This window comes from Tachysurus vachellii, chromosome 24 (genome assembly GCF_030014155.1).
Source record: "Tachysurus vachellii isolate PV-2020 chromosome 24, HZAU_Pvac_v1, whole genome shotgun sequence".
Classification (NCBI taxonomy): Eukaryota; Metazoa; Chordata; class Actinopteri; order Siluriformes; family Bagridae; genus Tachysurus; species Tachysurus vachellii.
In genome coordinates this window covers 11696591-11704913 of record NC_083483.1, presented here as the reverse complement: position 1 = coordinate 11704913, position 8323 = coordinate 11696591, and the positions used below count along the sequence as shown (strand labels likewise).

Below are 8323 nucleotides of genomic sequence, written 5' to 3'. Positions count from 1 at the left end.
GTAAATGTAAATGTAATCAGTAGAAATCATATACAGTATAGAATAGCAAGAAATGAAATGAGGAAACTTACTCATTGTAAGCTGTAAAAGAGGATTAATACACAAGACATCTGTGTTATGAAAGATTGAGTGGCAAATAACTCAAGAATAAGGAGTGACAAGAAGAACTCTGGAGCACATTTTTAACAACGAAGCATGTTTTTTAATAACAATGCAGAAATAAGTCTGGAAAAACAACAGGAAAATTAAAAGGGCAGACTTGTTTTTCTGAAAAAAATTAAAAGTGCAGACTTGTTTTTCTGGGAAATAAGGGGAAGTCACTTAGTGATTCTGCAAAGTAAGGGGAATATAGAAAGGAGGAATTACCTGAATGTATAGAAGGCACCTAGAGGTGCCAGGGTATATATTGAGGAGATTTCCTGGGGAGAGGGCTTGCTTTTCTTGCTTTTTTGTGTTCTAACTTTTTTGGGTTGCATGGGGATGCTCTTTTTCATTTGGTTGCTTTTGACTTTGAAATCTTTCCTTGAGCTTAATGAAAGTGGTGGTTGATTAAATGCAATAAAGAAGTTTTGCTCATTCTCATCCAGGTCTGGAGAATCTTCTCATTGTTTTATGTGTGTGGCCAGTGGTATAAATCATTTTTTGCATTTAGTTTTCACTGTGCTGAAATTGCGTGTGTGGCCCTTTAAGAGTTCGCCGGTTTTGGCTCGCGACATTTCCCTTTCACATGGGCGAGAATAGAACGGCCATTTTCTTGAGAACTCTGTGGAGCAGTCGCATGCTGCGTGTTGTGTTAACATCGAGGAGAATTTATTCTAAAAGTGGTGCTGTTCCTCCTGGTAAATATCTCTTTAAAACTGTTTTATTATCCGTGGGAACTAGTGGCCTATTTGTGTGAACCTTTCTTGGTGTGCAACTCTTGTAGTTGAGGTCGGTTCGAGTATAATCTGCGGGATCCTCGTGTCACGTGCAAATACAAGTTTCAGTGTAAGTTCAGTGCTTATATTATTTATGTGATTATCTGAAAGTGTTTTAGGCGCTATAGATACTGTTAAACCTCTTGTTTTAATGTTTAACATTGTGTATTTCTGTTTTTTATCTCTTTTGCACCATAGCAATACTGTATTTTATTCACTTTATTTCCTTTATCGTATTCTTGCTTATTTTTGTTTTGTTATATTTTCTGAGCCTGTGTGTCCAACAAATTGAGTGAGAAGTTTTCATTAAACAATCCCTTAGATTGTGTACGTTAATACAGCCTCATTAACACTCAAGATGTCTTTTGATGGTTATTCAAGTGTAATTTATTGAGTGTGCATCTCGTGCTGGGATTCTAACCAGTGTTTATCTGTGGCAAATCAATGTTAAGAACTGATTTTGTTACACTGCATTTTGCTGAAACATTATTTTGTAATAGTTTATTCTTTCATTTATTTTTGTTTACTGATGTTCCCACTGACCGCTGTAAACTGAAAATAAAACAAAAACAGCAGTCAGTTAAACCCCGTTATAACATTTTAGCTATTCTGTTGCTGTGTGTTTCTTTCTTTACCACCCGGTAGTGTTAATTTTGTCACCTATTTTTAATTTAGTCTTAGTCTTGGTCATTCAAATATCTTTTTTGTTAGTCTTAGTCGACTAAAAGTCTCGTCATTTTAGTCTAGTTTTAGTCAAAAGAAAAATCAAGGTATCTTAGTCAAGTTTTACCACATCTGGAATCTATTGTAAGAATAAATACAACGAGGCCTCATAAATGCAATAATATCAGGAACACAAGTGTTATAGTGGAAATAAATAACTTAATGAAAAGCCTAAGATCAAAACTGTAGGAGTGTGTGTATGTGTGTGTGTGTGTGTGTATATATATATATATATTACCAACTTAATGCAAGTTATACATGGTATTGCACACACCATTATTGATGATATTTGGAGCAATATTACATGTAATTGTTAAACTTGATTCCCTTAAATATACATTTGTTTTTAAGCCTAATTATTCATTTTGATTATGATGTGATTGTGACAGAGGCGTGGGAAGAGGTTTCAGGTTGGGGGTGCTGAGTTTTTTCTGTCACCACTTTTGAATAAGAAACAATATCAAGGCTATAAAACTTGTCAAAAACTCCGCGAATCACAAAAGTATCAGTGAGAAGTTGAGAACACTCGTTTAAACAGTGCATACACTCGAACTTGACTGCACATCACATTTTTTACTTTATTGATACTGCTTTTAATCGTAATGCAAAGACCAGTCATCGGGACATAAGCTGTCATGTACAATAAAAGAGCCTGCGCAGCGACAGGAAATATAATTTAACACAAAAAGCTGCCTAGACCAGGGGTGGACTTGCACTCAGGAGTTTTTATTTTTTATTTTTTTTGAGCGGCGTGTGGACGAATTCTTTCTACGCACACACTATTTTATTTCTTGATAACAGATCGCTGCGAACTATAACACACCGTTGCCATGAAAAATAGAGCGTTGCCATGGACACACAGGATTCTAACCGTAGATATGGAGCGCACTATTTTCTTTAGCGGAAACAATACAATCGTTTTTAAATCAATAAACTTCTTTTTAAATCATCATTTTGAGTCAAATTCTTGATTTATTTGGTAGGTAGCAATATAATAAGCAGGATCTGCTTCGCGGACCTGTAACTTGAGCATAAGCGCGAAGCCGCGAACTCGTTGTGAATATTTTAAAGACGTAACAGCTGCTGAAAAAGCAGAGACAATTGTAGACGAAAATGAGGAGAGATTTTATCTTAGTTTTTATTTTATACAAAACATTTTCGTCTTGTCTTTTTTCGTCAACAATAATGCATGTTCATTTAGTCTTAGTCAGCGTTTTTGGACAGTGGTGCAGTCTTGTCATCGTCTCGTCTTAGACGTGAAAAAAAAAAAGGTTGTTGACGAACATATTTCGTCTCGTCTGACGAAATTAACACTACCACCCGGTTACATGTGTATCAATTACAGAGTTATCAGTAAAGTTTAGTTTAAATAGTTAATATTAATTCGGCTACGATTCAGCGACGTGTTCACTCGGAGGTGGGCCCTCTGAGTTCCGACACTGGGATCACTGTAGACTGCTTCCATCATGCAATTACTTTTTGTTGTTGAAGGTACAAAACGAAATTTTTGTAAAATATTGGTCCTAACTGCTCCGCACATTCCCTAAGTAGTCGACCACTAATATTATCAGGCCCAGGTGCTTTCCTAATTTTACACTGTTTAAAAACGGTTATCACATCTTCCAAATTAAAAAACGTGCCATCATACTCCCATTTGGCACTTACTTTACATTCATTTTTCAAATTCTCACTTTCTTGGTTAAAATCATAGGCATCAAATCTTAAATAAAAATTATTAAATTCCGGTGACAAAATTGCATCTGAACTGAATTTCTTCAAACTAATTCTATTTTTTGTTTTCCTATTTTCTTGACCTGTTATTAAGTGCATCCACTCCCAAACAGAGCCTAAATTTCCCTTTTTCAGTTTTAACTCAAGATCTTCCTTATAGGCTACTTTAGCTCTCTTAGTTTCATGTTTAATTTCTATTTGTAGCCTATCACGTTCCTCAATATTTCCCTCTTTAAAAACCCTATTTCTTTTAGACAGAAGGATCTTAATTGACTTTGTGACCCACGGTTTACTGTTCGGAAATATTAAAACCGTTTTCTCAGGAATTAACATATCTCCTCACAAAACGTAACATAATTACGTATTACTGCACTTGCTTCATCAACATCCGAATCAGTATCCATACAAACTGTCCAGTCTGTACATTCCATGCACCCTTTTAAACATAGTGTAACATCTTTAGACCAGTCTTTTATCTTAATTACCTGTGACTTCTCTCGTTTCAGAACAATTTTATATACAGGAACAAGTAATACCATGTTATGATCTGAAGCTCCCAACGGTGGTTTTCCAAATGACTTATACGCTCCTTTAATCGATCCATAGCATAGGTCCAAAATTTTATCTTTGCGTGTTGGGCAGGTCACATCCTGTTTTAAATGGCCCAAGGATTTCACCAATGTACAATTGTTAAAATCTCCAAGAATAAAACTAGGTGTGTCAGGGGATGTAGACTACAGTTCATGCACCACACGTTCTATCTCCCTTGTCACACTATCCTCATTTGCTTGGGGATGAATGAGGCAAACTCCTGAGGCAAATACTGAGGTCTCAATGCTACAGTCAGCAACTCGATATCCTTCATGCACACTTTCTCCTTCACCGTCACATGTTTGCACCAGTTCTCTCTAATATACAAATATACTTCACCTCCATGTGCTTAACCGGTTACAATCAGATCCCGGTCCATGCGAACAGATATGTTGAAGCCATCCAGCTTTAGACTCGAGTCTGAATCTCTTTCGGAGAGCCAAGTCTCTGTAAGCGCCATAATGCAGACATTTTTGTAATCATGCTGGAATATCATCGCTTGAAGCTCGTCTGTTTTTTTCCGTAAAGACTGCACATTTGCCAACACAATTGTAGGAAGGGGGATTTTGGGAAGACTTAGTTTTTTAGTCTCTGTCGAACACCCCCTTTTCATCGTCTCTTCCGGATTTTGGTTGTTGAATCATTTCGTCCGGGGCCGCTTTGTTTTTGCTTAAAAGGTGAACAACTTGCCCGATCAGAATATAGACATTCCACAGATTGCTTCACGATGTTAGGCTTATTCCATTTTAAAAGAAACTCCCTGGAGTATTGGATTCTTACCGCATCCTGAGATGTTTCAAGCAAACACAAACTCAGGTGGATTAGGGTCAGTAAAACGAGTATCCCCATTTTCTCCCCACAGTGCACAACACCTCTTTAATCTCCCTCTTAAGTGCAGTACGAGGAATGACAATATCAAAGAAATCAGCAATAAGTAATAAATCATCCTTACGGCACTTTAGGAGTTTGCTCATATGTGAGTGCTATCGCAAATTTATCCAATTCAAATTCCGACGACATCACGCAACATAATTTTCTTCCCACACAAAGTAAAAATCCCAGGCAAACAATACCTTGCGTGGCGCAATTAACCTTCACCTTATTATTTATATATATATATATATATATATATATATATATATATATATATATATATATATATAATACTTATTTGTATATATAATACTTATTTGTATATTTATGTTTTAAATACATTTTAATTCATTGATTCATGTCTTTTTCCAGAGGCCAAATCAAGGAGAACTGTGAAAAGGCCATGGAGCCCAAATGAAGTGAATGCTGGCATGAAATATTTCGAAGCACATATTTTAAAGGGACACCTCGCAACAAAGGCAGCGTGTGAGCAGTGCAAAACTGCAGAGGACCCTGTTCTAAGAGAGAAGGGTACAGAATATAAGGGATTTTGTGAGGAACCGAGGTTTGCAGTTGAAAGAAATTTGGTTCGGTGTCACATTCCATTAATGTACAGTATGTGGCTTTTGTCAAGATTTGTTGATCCAGTGAATTCACAAGTTAACATCTTTTCAGTTTTATGTTGGGTTTTATTGATTCATCTTTTTATACTTCAATTGGTCTACATGAAGTGTACAATTTGCTGATTTTTGAGTTTGTTCAACAAGGTTCATTTACATAATACGCATTTTGCAGCAGCACACTATCAGTGTCCTTTAAGTGTTCGTATTACTTCTACAGGTTTAGTAGCAGCAAAAGCGTGCACAAATCTTTTGTGAATTCACTTTTCACTGTAGATGTGATTTGGTTTCATATTGTATTAAGATTGACTCAGTAGTTGAAAATTCTATTTGTTTTCTTCAACATTTGAAGCAAAAAAATTTTGCATACATTGAAGAAATCATTAAAGTCTTGTTCCAAAGAATCTAGGAGACAAATGTGTGTTTTATGGCCATGCATATCAATGTTTTCCTCATAACTAACTGCTTTCTAGGTTAGCTAGATGTGTAAGCATGGGGTAAACATAGCAATGTCCAGTTAAACTCAGATTGTCCTCATAACTACAGGTTAGTTAGGTGTGTATGTATGTTGTCCTGTTGTCCTCATAACTATGGGTTAGTTAGGTGTACACGTGTGTGTGTGTGTGTGTATGTGTATATATACATATATACACACAATATATAGTACAGTGTGTGTATGTATATGTATGTATATACACACACACATGAGCAAATGTACAGTTAAATCCATTTGGTCAGCAATGCTCATTTAGACACATAATTCTTGAACTAAATTTATTTTAATACTGTTCACAATAACAGGGAAATGCCATCAAATACCAATATTTTGTATAATCCAAATGCCTTAATCCAAATGCCTTAATTCTAATGAATAAATTCAATATATTTCTATGGAAAAAATACAAGGTTCAATGATGAGAAATACCTGTTACTTACTTACTTTCATTCATTCATTCATTCATTTTCTACCGCTTATCAGAACTTCTCGGGTCACTGGGAGCCTGTGCCTATCTCAGGCGTCATTGGGCATCAAGGCAGGATACACCCTGGACGGAGTGCCAACCCATCGCAGGACACACACGCACTCTCATTCACTCATGCAATCACACACTACGGACAATTTTTCCAGAGATGCCAATTGTTACATTAAAAACATAATTTCACACTGTTCAGTAATGTATTTAACCCTTATTCCTAAACACATGCATGCATGAATGTATATTCTTGCTGGGGAGACACCTTTCAGTAACTGTTATCTAGTCTACTCTTCTTTTGCTTTTTAATTCAGTTTTTTAAGTTTTACAGCTAAATAACTCCATATTTCACTTGGGACCGTTGTAGGGCTCTTAGAGAGATGGGACACGGAAGAAGAGGCACAGAGACTGGATTAAAGTTAACAGCGGGGTGGTATTTATTTCCCATCAGCTTAACGCAGTACAAAAATTAGGAAAGCAGAGAAAGTAAATAGTTCCTTCCTTTAAGGGGCTGTAGGGGCGTTTGGGCAGCGGTCCAGGCTCCAAACCTAGGCAGCAGGAGGGGGACGGGAGGATAAAGGTGAAGCAGCCCTCTCTAGGAGTGTGGCAAAGGCTCAGCCGGCAATGTGGAGTCCTGGGTCAGCTGGATGTGTCTGTAAAAGTAGATGAGAAAGACAGTAAGCATTGGCCCGTGATTTTCGGCGGGAGTTTCGGCCGCTCTGCCCCGCTCCCTCTCCCCGCGGCGCTGGCCACGGTGCTGAAGTTCGGGAGCTCGCGCTTAGCGTCGCTGGCAAGGTTCTGAATCGCCGCCTTTTACACTCTCCCGCTTCTCGGCTGCCGATGCAGTGGGCGAAGAGCGTTTTTTCCTCCATGCATTTGCGGTGGTGCATGTGCCGTCATCAAAGTCCTCCCTTTGCTCTGGTAGCCGTCATTCCCAGAGGGCGTAGTGCCTCGAGAGGCTATCGGCGTTCCCGTGCCGGCTCCCTGCTCGGTGTTCGATCTGGAACGAGAAATCTTGTAAAGATAGGAACCACCTAGTTACCCTGGCGTTGGTGTCCTTTGCCTTGGCCATCCAGAGTAGAGGGGCATGGTCTGTCACCAGGGTGAAGTGTCGCCCTGCCCGGTAGTACTGGAAGTCCTCAACGGCCTACTTGATCGCCAGGGCTTCTCGTTCCACTGCAGCTTCCGGGAGATAAAGAGGACCGGATGCTCTTCCCCATCGAACTTCTGTGAAAGGACGGCTCCTAGCCCCGTTTCGGACGCATCCGTCTGTAGCGTGAAGGGGCGATCAAAATCTGGGTTCCACAGTACTGACTGGGTGGTGAGGGCCTCCTTGAGCTGGCGGAACGCCCGTTCTGTTCCGCCTGTCCAGTGCACCCGGTCTGGCTGACCTTTCTTCATTAGATCTGAAAGAGGGGCAGCTAGAGAGAAGTTAGGCACAAAGTGTCTATAATAGCCTGCTAATCCCCAAAAGGCCCATACGTGTTTCTTTGCAGTGGGTCAAGGTATTCTCTCACGGCTTGAACTTTTCTTTTCTGGATCCAGGCCCAGGTGGCACTTATGGGGGTTTGCCGTAAGCCCAGCTGTCCGGAGGGCTCCCAGAACCTCCCCCAGATGGAACAGGTGATCAGACCAGGTGGAGGAATGGACTACCACATCGTGCAGGTAGGCGACAGTGAAGGCACAGAGAGGTCGGAGGACGATGTCCATGAGGCGCTGGAAGGTGGCCGGAGCCCCATGTAGGCCAAAAGGAAGGACCCGGTACTGCCAGTGGCCATGTGCGGTGCTGAAGGCCGTCTTTGGCTTTGCCTCCGGCGCAAGGGCCACTTGCCAATAGCCCTTTGTCAAGTCGAGGGTGGAAATAAACCGGGCCTTCCCCATCCGCTCCACCAGG

General features: G+C 39.8%; 1 long non-coding RNA gene across 1 annotated transcript; it reads left to right on the top strand.

The window, feature by feature from the left end:
* The first annotated feature begins 736 nt into the window (after window positions 1–736).
* LOC132839697 (uncharacterized) lies at window positions 737–5859 on the top strand. The gene is made up of 3 exons (XR_009647753.1): window positions 737–839; window positions 926–987; window positions 5208–5859. It is a non-coding gene; the product is annotated as an uncharacterized LOC132839697 (long non-coding RNA).
* The last annotated feature ends 2464 nt before the right edge of the window (window positions 5860–8323 follow it).